This window comes from Culex quinquefasciatus, chromosome 3, assembly GCF_015732765.1.
Source record: "Culex quinquefasciatus strain JHB chromosome 3, VPISU_Cqui_1.0_pri_paternal, whole genome shotgun sequence".
NCBI lineage: Eukaryota > Metazoa > Arthropoda > Insecta > Diptera > Culicidae > Culex > Culex quinquefasciatus.
In genome coordinates, this window is record NC_051863.1 from 194,046,434 (window position 1) to 194,059,444 (window position 13,011).

The 13,011-nt window shown below is 35.3% G+C and overlaps 1 protein-coding gene across 1 annotated transcript in view; it reads left to right on the forward strand.

The window, feature by feature from the left end:
- Nucleotides 1–993: 993 nt before the first annotated feature.
- Nucleotides 994–13,011, forward strand: part of LOC6030971 — a 79,684-nt gene continuing 67,666 nt past the window's right edge. The window contains exon 1 of the mRNA XM_038259466.1: nt 994–1,123. The gene's annotated coding sequence lies outside the window, so the exon portion shown is untranslated. The remainder of the gene's footprint in view (nt 1,124–13,011) is intronic.

The window sequence follows — 13,011 nt, forward strand, 5'->3', positions numbered from 1 at the left end:
TTATTTGCGTATTTCGCCTCTTCTCTCTTTCGCTGGTGAAGAAAGTTCGCAAATAAAAATGATTTTTTTTGCGATTATTTGATCGCTGACCACATCAAAAACAATTTATACAGCATCGATTTTTTTAAACGTAGAATTATTCTTAGATAGTTTCCTAATATTTTCCCAAAATATGGTGGAATTTGATGAACTCTACCTTAAATGCCAATCGTTTGAAAATTGATCCAATCTCACCCCTTATAGTGGGTGAAATTGAGTCAAATGAAACTAAAATGATGCTCAAATATAAAGATATGGTAACAACAAATTATCCAACAGTGTTACTTGTTCTAGGGAATCGTATTGACATGCTACAATGTTTGAAGTAGAGATTTACAAACATTTAGCTACTTTTTGAGCAATTCCAACAAAAATATTAAAAAGTTGATTTTTCGAGAGGCTTAGACAGCTGCCAAAATGACAGGATTTGTTCTAGGAACAATATTTTTTCAGCTAGCTTATCTTAAGATGACCTCTACTCAACCCTTTTATTTTCAAACTAAATCAATATCAATATAGTAAAATCCGTAAAAAATTACTTTGACCCAATCTCACCCCCAGACTCAATCTTTCAATGTCAAATATTTAAATTTTACTAAAGGGGGTCGTACAATAACAATTTTATGTCAAAAGTAAGAAAATAAAAGAAAACATACATTTTCGCAATTAGGTAAATCAATAATACTCTTTTAAAGTGCTTGAAAGGGTTGAAAGCTCCAAATTCCGATCTTAATCTTGGTTAAATCCACTGCTGTGGTTGTTTGTGGTCGTCAATCCCTCGCACAAACCCATGAAAATAACTCCCGCGAAGAACACTGAAACCATCAATACTGAAGAACCCTCACACACCTGCCCAGCCACAAACACCAAAGCAAAACCGCTCGAAGTACCTCGTGATCGTCGTTTTCGAGCTCCAAGACGACGACGGCCCCAACTTCGGCCGCAGTTGAGTTTGAGATCTTGTTGCGGTTGAACCTCAACCGCACTGCGTTCTCCCTGGAGTGTTTGTTTGTGTGTCTGGCAGTTTTTTTTTCGGTGAAACGACCGGGCTGGTTCTTCAGTCATCCCAAAACAGCTCTCGCAAGTGAGTAGTGGTAGTAGGCGGTGGGTGGCTGGGAGGGGGGTGCTGGGCTGTGCTGTGACTCGGTGTGTTCCCTCTCATGGCATGCTGAGGTGCTGGATTTCTTTGGTTGGGGTCTTTTCGTCGTTTCGTGGATGCGATCATAAAAGTTTGTCAGAAAATTTGACTTGGTAAATAAATTTAATTCATCTGTGGCTGACTGGCTGGCAGCTGGTGGGACCACTTTTCTCATGTTGTGAAAAAAGCAGCGAAGAATCTGTTGTCGCTGAAGACAGGAAAAAAAGAGCAGTGCAATGCGCAAATCGTAAAGATTAACTCTTAGTGACTGTGTGGTGTTTTTGTTGCCTTTTGCAGTAAGTTACTGTTTTAATTTTGCGCATTTTAAGACCTTAAGGCCTGTGTGGTGTGGAATGAATGTCGTGATCGTTTTTTCTCCTCTCCTTTCTGTATGTGTGAAGGTACGTGTGCCAAATTGGGTTATACCTACATGCGTAAGTCATCGTCGTCGGCAAGTCTAATTAAATTTTACTCGTCGCCGTACGCTTAGAGCTCTATGCCATTGAAAGACACCATCAACCGAAGACACTGTCAAATCAAGTGTGCCCTGAGACTCGGCTGGTGGGGTCTTTTGGTCAGGTTGTTATGGCAATGGCGGCGATGCGAAATCGATCGAGCATTACATCATCAATATTTTTGCTGCTCTGTGTTGAGGAGCACCGAAATGGGGATCAAGAGTTCAAGACAGGTGGAAGTGACAAATACTTTTAATTTAATTTTATTAGTATTACTCAATCAGGCCATTACAAACTTTATTTAAATCATTGTTCCCCACACTCCCTTAAAAAATTTCCCAAAATATTAGGGGTGAAACAAAATAACTATTGATAAAATTTTAATTCTCGTTTGAAAAACTTGTGCAAATGTTTATTTTTGTATTTAAGACACTTTGCCTTTCTCAAATTTTTATTTCATTTTTTTTTTACAGATCGGATTCATTAATTGATATTTTGCAAATTTTCGGTGGAAGCAAAACTGTAATAATTTATCGTTGTTTGTGTGTTATCTTGTGATACGTCTGCTGTAAAAATATAGGACGTGTCACAAGATAGCACACAGGCGACAATATAAAGCATTTTGTTATCATTTTGCTACAAAAGTAAAAAATATGGCTTGATATTAAAATTTAGTTTCTTTTTTATGAAATAGACCTTAGATCATTGCAAATAACTATCATTGTCTAAAATAGGTTGCAGAACAATTTTTTTTTCGAGATTCTTCAACATTTCAGTGATTGTACGAAATAATTTAAAATTAATTTGCTTGCATTGTTTTTAATATTTCATTTATTTCAAAATTTTGCTATTTTTTCTAAATTTGAAAAATGGTGTGATATTGTCCATACTACAAAAAGTTTTCATCTCGACCTAAATATTTTTCTTTACAACTTAAATTATTTGAAAAAAACTGATTGCATGTAAAGTTTAAATTGTGTATCGCTTTATTAATAAAAGGCAAACTATATTAGCATCAGTCTAAAAACTAAACGATACAAATCTCCCGTTATCATAAGTTTTAACTTGTGGTGCAGGACAAAAAAATGTTTCGAATTTTTTAAGGTTATACTACAAGTGTGCATGAACACTTTTTTTTTGTTATTTGCAAAAAATCCAAATAAATGGTTTGCTAGCTTACTAAAAATCAAATTTAAGTTAATAATCTTAAAACATATAAAATTAATATTGAAAATTTAGTTCAAAATATTACAATAGGCCTATAAAATTTTGATTTATTTTTTTTACAAAAAAAGTGTTGAAAAATTTATAAATATTAACAAGAAAAGATGTTGAAATATTTGTACGACAAAAAGCTTCAAAAAGCTATTTAATTGTTGTTTTGACAGTAAATTAAAATTGCATTTTTAAATATAACATAAATTTTTATCTTTTACTAGAAATTACTTTAAACACACATTGTTGGCAATTTTTCTTACTTTATTAAGTAAGTCACATATAAGAAGAGAAAATGTTTTTTTTATTAAAATTGATATTTCTGACAAATACCAAATTTAGCGGTTTGAACAAAAATATGTCTAAAATTGCAAAATAATTGGGACTCGAATTTGCAAAAGGTATTGTTGAAAATTGAAAATAATAAAAAAATAATTAAAATAGTAAATAAATGTATTGCCATGCATCGAAAATTTCATTAAAAAATAAAACCAATTGCTATGAAATGAAAGACACAGAACTAAAGGATATTGTTTTCATAATTCGCAATTCGTAAGTTCATGATATTTTTTTTAAATACTCAGATAAGGAAACAATTGATTTGTTTTTTCTTCAGCTGCTGATATTTCTTAAAGTTAATTCTATATTTTTTCTGAAATAAAACTGCTGAATGTCAAACAAAGTAAGTGAGCATGAGCATGAGCATGAGCATGGTTGACTGCCAATGAGCTGCTACTCCGTTATTGACAGATCAGCTGAAGTTAAACAATGAATAAAAAATGATCAGTGGGAGCCAACCATCCGTTCACTGTTTAACCTCTGAAGATCCCTACTTTATTAGTCAATACCGGCGCCCTCCCAAGAAGCCTGCAGTTCAACGAAAGGGAGGAATGTTAGTCCGATAGTTGAAGTTGCAGACTCATCAAGCACATAGTTTTCGCTATATATTTGTTGATACCGCTTGAGACCGTTGAATCCACAGCATCTCCTTCAAGCATCACGTGATTATTATTTTTTTGGGTTAGTAGGATAAGGTATTGGCTTTTCGATGCCTCCGGCGCTATGGGGAAGAATTTCATAACAGACCCGTCGGCGAGCCTTCCGAGCAACGGTGCTATGGGAAGGTCTTTCTGGTTAGCACACAAAATCACTCACACACAATTATTTCACTCCACTATTAATTAATCCAAAATGTCAGTGCGTCTTTCGATCATTATATAGAAAAGGCTTTTTCACCATAAAAAATAAAACCTTATTCTAAAAATTATACACAATTTACCCGACGCCGTGCCTTCCGATCAACGATGACATAGGAAGGGCTTTGAAAATCACAAAACAATTAATTAAGATCTCAAAAAAAATCACAGAAAAAAAAATCACAAAAAAACACCAATAACTCAACGAAAATTACGCTCAAGACACAAATAATTCAGTAAGTCATGCTATTATTCGATTACCACAATCACTCATCCCATACGAACAGCGACACAAAAGCACACAAAAAAATTAACCTGAATAATCACGACTTCGCGTCCCCACTTCCAGCGCACCAATCAAAAACTGCTGAATGTCAAACAAAATAGTGTAAAAAAAAAAGAAAAGTTTAAAAATGGAATTTATGAGCCATGATTTCAACATTTGAATGAAAAAAGTGTTTTAAAATGCATTATACACCTGTCCAGTTGTTTTGCAATCATTAGTTTCCAAAATTTCTAAGTATCGACGAAAATTTTATTTTTTTTGCGAAAAAAATAGTTTTTGCGGTGCTGTGCATTGGAATTTCATAAAAATTAAAAATATTTTTAATCCAACCCAAACATGCTAAATATGATTATCAATGCAGAAAAATGCATTTTAGATTGGGTTTCAGTTGATTTAACTTGCATTGTTATTAAAATTTTGAAGTTTTTTGAAAAAAATATTTTTTTGCCCCCTGATTTTTCGGACAAATTTAAAAGGTGGGGGAGGGAGCGACATAAACTTTGAAAAATATGTGCAATGGCCTTATTCTAAAATCTATGGAGGAATAGTAAAAAATATAGAAAAATATAACCTTGAATTAAAAAAAACTATATTTGAATTGAATTTAAACTTAAATATTATTTTTTTCTGCCAGTGGCACACAATTTCAGACTTCCAGACAAATTTCTTTAATTAATAGATATGTACTAAAAAATGACTTCCAGTAACTATCTGATAAATAAGATCTGTTATTTTTTGTGATTTATCGAATTGTATTATTGAATATTTAATGAAAAAAAAAGAAATTGTGAGATCAAATGGGGATGGTGGCGTATGATACGCCCCTCTTAAAGCCATTTATTTTGGGAAGCAAAAGGGCTTCAATTTTCAAACTTGTCCAAATACTCTGCAATATGGCTTAGTTGAAGCCTCTCGTAAGAAAAGCTCTTAAGAAAACGTGTTTTTTTTCCATCACACCTGTGAAGACCGCCTTGTGAAGGTTAAGGGATGCATTGTGTTTTAATTGCTGGTGATGCGACCCATACTTAATTCAGATTCACTTATTGTTATGGTTTTAAAGTTGGAGCCTTTTAATGCTCACTCTACCAAAAACAATGGCAATGGCAATTGGCTGCCGGTTTCAAGCATTTCCGTTTTTATCCAATTTCCATCCGAGCATTTTATTAAGGTCTCTTGTCTTTTTGAATTGAGTAAACTTAGAAATATAAAATTTAGCATGTTGTTGAAATGCTTCCGAGGGACGAGAGGATTTCCTAATCCAACTTTGACGTTCGCGATTTCATTCTGCGGTACACCCCTCAACGCCTACTTGGTTCGTCGTTGCGTGCCAAGAACTCCGCAAAGTCGGGGCACAGCTTCAACGCGTACACAGCCTACTATTAACCGCGGCCTACTGGAAGATTCTTGGAACAAACATGGCCTCTCTCTCTCGCTCTGATGAGGAGGGAGTGCTGCACCACACACGACTGTGGGTTCGAGCGGCGGGGTGTCCGCCGCGCAGGAAGGAAAAAATGCTAAAACTTTAACCTTGAAAGCCGCGCTCTGAACCCTCGCGTCGAGCGGTAGTTCTAAGGCTGTGTGGCACACAGTACGTGGGCAAGCCGAACCTTAGCGCGCAGAACACCGCGAGAATGTTCAGCAGATCAATAAACGATGGCAACCACGGCGCGCCGGCGAGAGTGAGTGAGAGGTTGAGTGACTTGCAGCTACCTCCACTACTCTCTTCTACAGTACGCCTCGTGACACAGCTGACGATGATGATGGTTTGGTGATCATGGTAGGCGATAGAACAGTGTCACTGCGGTTGGTGGTCGTGCAGCCTACTATGGGCACGGTAAAAATAATTAAAGAAGGCTAGTTTGTAACGGGATTTGATCCGGGACCTTCCGATTGACAAGTTTTTTTTTGAATTCTTTGAGTTGCATAATTAAAACTTTTTCACAGTGTCACCGTCTAACTACTGACTAGTTTCAGCTGAATGGAGAATAATACCCGGATCAAAATGAATGCATTATAGTTCAAGGTCATCGTTCCAACTGCGATTCGAATCGAATAAAAATGTATGGCTCGTTGATGGTTTGGTGAAGGCAATAAAACAACGTTCCACCACCATTATATTGGTTCGTAATTTGAGTCTTCATTGTGTCACCTTAATTGTCATTGAGAGCGAGCTCGTTTGACACCTCAGTGAATTCGGGGTTCCTGCTTTGGACGGCCGTTGAAGTCACTTGACACCAGGTGACCAGTCATTGCTTGAAGAGGTAGTGTGGGATTTGCGTCGGACATTCACTGCTTGAAAATGTGTTGTTTTCAAATGAAATTGACGCTAATTTTTCTGTTTGGGTGACATCCCAAAATATCACAAAAATCGCAACACTCACTAATCAAATTATCACTCCTCAAAAATCACGCAAATGTGCACCCAAAACATGCATCATCGCCAAAGTCGACGAAGACGGCGACGTCGAGGATGCAATTATTGGACATTCTTTTTAGCACACTAATTATCACATTGCTCGACGGTTGTTCACCATCATCAGGCCACATAATTGTCCCCTTCCCCTCGAAGCTCCCTTCGGAGCTGCTCTCTAACCCTGAATCGGTAATGAGTACCGAGCTCATTCAATGATAATGTTGAGAGATGAGTAGGGGAAAAAAGTTTCACTTCTGAGCCAATCACGTGGGCAAAGACAAAGCGATGGCCTACTGCGACTTTAGTGATGATTTATGTTACTTATTGAGGGGTGCTTGAAGATTGTTTTAATGAGTCGAGAATCGCCTGATCGAAGAGATTCGTTCTCAGAAAAAAATAACAGTTGAAAATATTGATTTCTCGTTTGATTGTTTTTTTAATGAAAAGAATGAAAAAAACTTTTTGCAGAAATTTATCTTCCAAAACCAACAACTATTAAAACACAACAGATGATTGCGCCATCACATTGCTCGGTTGTGTTTCTCTCAAACCCGAGAGAAAAAAAATAATAATAATATAAAAAACGACATCTGCTACACCTCCAACAATCTCAGGTGTGCGCGTGCAGATCCATCTCCGGCAGCAGGTCGGCAGGTCTCAGGTCTGGGAGAGAGAGAAAAAAATAAAATGCGACTGAAGGTAGTCAAGTGCAAAAATGTGACTTTTTGCGCGCAAAGTTGCTTCAGCAAGAGGAAGGGTTAACACGGTGACACTGAGCGTAGAACTGACAGTAATGGAGGTTGTGACCCTTGACTTCACTTTAAATTCCTTGTTTATGTAATTCTTTTAAAAACATCTTTCTTAGAAAAAGAAAAATATGTTTTTTTGATAATAACAATTTTTAAAAATTTCATTATATTTGCAGTAAATAATTATAATTGTTATATTTATTATCATAATTACAATAATTATAAAATTATAAAAGAGAATAAAACATGATGTTCTCTTCAAATCATATCATGAATCGCCATCGTCATCACAGCGCCCACAACTACGTGGCTTTGAAAGCAACAATAACATCAACCATTTTACTGGAAGATGGGAAATTCTTGTCCGCTGAGATAATCGCTAATTGAGTTTTGCTGGGTGCTGTAAAATAGCTCCGGCTCGGTGACTTTTTGAAGTGTACAGTGAATTTGAGCAGCTTGGAAATATTTTGGTCGTTGATTAAATCTGATTGTGAACATTATTTTAGGAGGTTATGAATGATGTGTTTTTTTGAAAGATCAAATTCAACTAAAATTCCATTTTAATAAATCCCCATGACGAGCAAAAGTTGGTCAAAATTGATTTCACAGTGTTGCCATTTTCTTTTTTAAAAAATAATGATTTTCAAAAACTGCTAAAAAAAAATTAAGTTAATGTTTGACAATTTTTTGAATCGAAAAGAGTTTCACAGAAATTTTGATATCGTGCACCGTTCTCAAGTTACAGTTATTAAGTTTTTATAAAATACAAAACCTTTTTACCAGCAGAAGACACGATTCACAAGTCAACCTATGTGGAATCGGAAAAGGCATAAAATTTCCGATCTTTTGATACCCAAACATCTAGGTTTTCTTTAAAACCTACGTTTTAAAATACCTGGGCAAAAAGTAAGTTTGATCCACGAGAACAAAAATTACGAAATTCCATACATTTTTGGCAGGTTGCTCAAACGAAACCATAACAACGTTTTTGCTTAGGTATTTAAAAACGTGGGTTTTATAGAAAACCTGGATGTATGGGTATCAAAAGATCGGAAATTTTATGCCCTTTCTGATGCCACATAGGTTGACTTGTGAATTGTGGACCGGTTCGGATGCCGGCGGATTTTCCGACGACGTAATTCTGGGTTGGTACGAAATTCCAACGAAAAATCTATTCTTTTGATACAAATACCCCCAAAACGGTAGAATCTATGACATTTCCCCGAAACCCATATTACCGAAGGGACATTTCCCCGAATGCCACTTCCCCGAAAAGACACTTCCCCCAATAGTCCCCGAATTCCATTTACCCGAATTTTCCATTTCCCCTAATCGTCCACATCCCCGAATGCCATTTTCCCGAATGGGCCACAATCCCGAATGCCACTTACCCGATTAGTCGTATCCCTGAATAGTCATTTCCCTGAATGCCATTTCCCCGAACGCGGTCAAGCGGAAATGCCCGGTGCCCTGGAGCGCGCGCGCGCTCCTGGGCACCGGGCATTTCCGCTTGACCGCGTTCGGGGAAATAGCATTTTTTAAGAAGAAAAATTGATGGAAATTTTTAACACATCAAACTACTTATAATATTTCTTGAAAGGTTCGTATTGGCCTTGAATGATCAACTTTCTTTTTGGCTTCATTCAGAACAGACGTAGCATTTTAGGGGGAAGGGGTGTTGAAAGGTTTGATAATATTCATTCAAATACAATGAATATTGTTACAGACTTTTTTTTATATATTCTCAAAACAAATACTTTTTTCTTATAGACATGATAATAACAACGCAATAGAAGTTTTGTTTTCTTTTATGATTCAAAAAACATACCGTGCGATTTTCGTAGTACAGAACCCCGTTCACACTGATCATTTTATTCACATTGCTGGTTTGGGATTTGGCGAAGAGTATAATCATCATAAACTCTAAATAAAATTTGTACCAGCCTTATGTACCTATTTGTTCGATTTTTGGGTTCTTGAACAAAATTCGAAAAAAAAACAAATTTCTCAAAAACAACATCTAGGGGAAATATACTCATTTTAATCACTCTAAGCCGTTCGACCAATTATCATCACTTTTGCTATTTTCCGCTATTAAATCAACATTTTCAGATGTACCAACAATGGAGAGTTGCTTGCTCACTTTTATTTGAGCTATTTATTACTTTGAAACAGTCAAAAACACTTTATGAAAGCTGTTATTCATGATCAAAGTGCTTATAGGCCGATAATAGAAATAGGCTGAGAAAGGGTATAGTTCCCCTAATTATGCGGTTGAATACAAATGTTAATTGAACAAAAAAAATCTAGTACAGTCCAGACTCGATTATCCGAAGGCCTCGGAAAAAATTCACTTAGGATAATCGAAACTTCGGATTACAACTTTTAAATCCAAGATGGCGGCCAATATGGCGGTGTTGAAATATTGAAAAAATGCATTTTATTATTTAATAGGCAATCAACTATTCAAATTGGACTAAAATGGGGTTGCAGAACTCAAATTTGATGTTTAAAACAAGAAAAATGTTGTTCGTAATTCGATTATCCGAAGTCCCATACAAACCTTCGGATAATCGAAAATTCGGATATTCGAAACTACGGATAATCGAATCTGGACTGTAATTGGGTCCTAAAATGAAAATTAAATTTGTGATATTATTGTTCACAACGATAAAGCTTTTTTTTCTAAGTACAATGACCCTTTGAACGACCGCAAAGGATTTAAGAGCGAGTCCACGAACAGGGCATACCCCTTTGTATGGGACGTCGTTTGGACCTCACCAATCTGCCTGAAATTTTCAGGGGTTGTTTGTACATATAAAACTAGCATCTGGTCAAAATATGAGCACTCTAGGTCAACGGGAAGTGGGGCAAATCGGGACACAAAGTTTTAAGGCTCAAAAACGTAAAAAATCTTAAAAAGGCTATAACTTAGGCAAAATTCAATTTAATTTCAAAATTCAAAATGCATCTTGAAGGGCTTCAAAAAGGCAACAAAATGCAGGGTAGAGCATCCCAATTGGTTAATTCTAAAGAGAATAATTGGCATTTAAGTGAAAAAATAGCATAATTTTCAAACTGAAATAAAAAAGTGTTCCATCCAGATATCAACTCGGATCGACCTGCAGCTTGTAGGGGACATCTGGGACTACCATCTGAGACTGAGACCGCTTTGGGTAAGGCAGTTTAACATATTGGATAGACACTTTTACTTTTAGTGAATTTTTGGTAGTAAATTTTTGCTCCGAGGACCTCTTAGATCCCATTTTATGGTGATAATTTTATCATATTCGTGTTCCTGAGACAATTTCACAATAGAAACTTACATAAAATGTATATTATCATCCATTTTAACCCTTTAAAAATGAAAGATAAAAAAATTAAGAAGCTGCTTTTTTTCTGATGTCATCTAGTATCCTTGGAAACGAACCTGATTTTCAATAAATGTGAATCAAAGTTTTTTTTTAACTTTCATTTTTTAAAGGGCTAAAATGGATGAAAACAAACATTTTTATGCATGTTTCTAATGTGAAATTGTCTCAGGAACACGATTATGATAAAATTATCACCATAAAATGGGATCTAAGAGGTCCTCGGAGCAAAAATTTACTACCAAAAAATTCACTAAAAGTAAAAGTGTCTATCCAATATGTTAAACTGCCTTACCCAAAGCGGTCTCAGTCTCAGATGGTAGTCCCAGATGTCCCCTACAAGCTGCAGGTCGATTCGAGTTGATATCTGGATGGAACACTTTTTTTATTTCAGTTTGAAAATTATGCTATTTTTTCACTAAAATGCCAATTATTCTCTTTAGAATTAACCAATTGCATTTTGTTGCATTTTTGAAGCCCTTCAAGATGCATTTTGAATTTTGAAATTAAATTGAATTTTGCCTAAGTTATAGCCTTTTAAGATTTTTACGTTTTTGAGCCTTAAAACTTTGTGTCCTGATTTGCCCCACTTCCCGTTGACCTAGAGTGCTCATATTTTGACCAGATGCTAGTTTTATATGTACAAACAACCCCTGAAAATTTCAGGCAGATTGGTGAGGTCGATGCGAGATGGGTATGCTTTGCTCGTGGACTCGCTCTTAAAATGGATTTTTAATTCAATTTTAAAAAAATCACTTCACGGCCCTTCTTGGTAGAAAAGCTCCTACTTGACAGCTCGTTCCAAGGAGACCATAGTTGATCCATCGAAAAAATGTTGTCTTGTCAATAACTTTTTTTTTCATAAAAATAAAAAAAACGTTATCAGAAATGGTTTTTAATCGTGTTTACCGTTGTTCATAAAAAATTACAAAGGGCTTTACTACCCAATTTACAACATTTAATCAACAGCATACCCGAAAAAGCTGTTTGTTCGGTAAAATCGAGAAAGAAAATAACTGTTAGTCATGGAAAAAGGCTTGAGCGAAAATGATGATTAGGATTAGGATGATATGAAAAATCGGCAAAATTTAAATTTAAATAAACAGCAACTGGCGTAAGTGTCACTTCGGGGAAGCGGCATTCGGGGAAATGGCCGATTAGGGGAAATGGCATTCGGGGATATAGCCGATTAGGGGAAATGATATTCGGGGAAATGGCATTCGGGGATGTGGCTGATTAGGGGAAGTGGTATTCGGGAATGTGGTCAATTAGGGGATATGATTTTCGGGGAAATGGCATTCGGGGAAATGGCATTCGGGGAAATGAGCTAGACCCAAACGGTATTATACCCCCTCCAAAATGTTTATTTAGCAATTCCATGGTAATATATTGACATTTAGTTGAATTAAAAGTTAAGTTTAGATAAGTTTTATATAGAATTTCCAGAGTTATATATTTTTTTATACTAAGTAGTTAGTTAACTTTATATTCAATCCAAATTATTTTTTTAATCAGTCAAGGATGCCGATTTGGAGTTGGGAGACTGGATTTATGGTGATTTGTCAACAAATAACATTATTTATGTTAATTTTTCGAAAGGTGTACAAACTTTTTTTGCAACTTTTTTATTTTCGTAATAGTATTTGTTATATAAATTTTTATAGAAATCATCTTTTCATGAGCTTTTTGTAGCAATATGTCTGGCATGAGTTTCTGAACAAAACGTAGTACTACGTTTTTGTCAACATTAAATTGTTTAGATGTTTCATCACAATATGTGCATAGTGCCCAAGGGGTGTAAATACTTTTTTTACATACTGTTTTTTTTTTTGTAATTATTACAGATTTCTACCTAAGTCAAGTTTGAACGTTTTATAAATTAATCTAGAAATGTTTGATGAAAGTTTTGGCGATATTTACTAGTTTCACTAACATAGAAACGGATTAAGTTGTTTCAATTATTAACATTTTTTTATCAAAATATTTGTGTAGTAAAATTGGGATCAAAATATTCATAAATCATAAGTTGTTTTATAAATAAAAAAATAATAAGCATAACATAGTTTGAAATAACCTGAATTGTTCACTGCAATCGTTAGAAATCCTGATTTTCTGAAAAAATGAAGATTTTTGGCAGTGGTCAATTCTG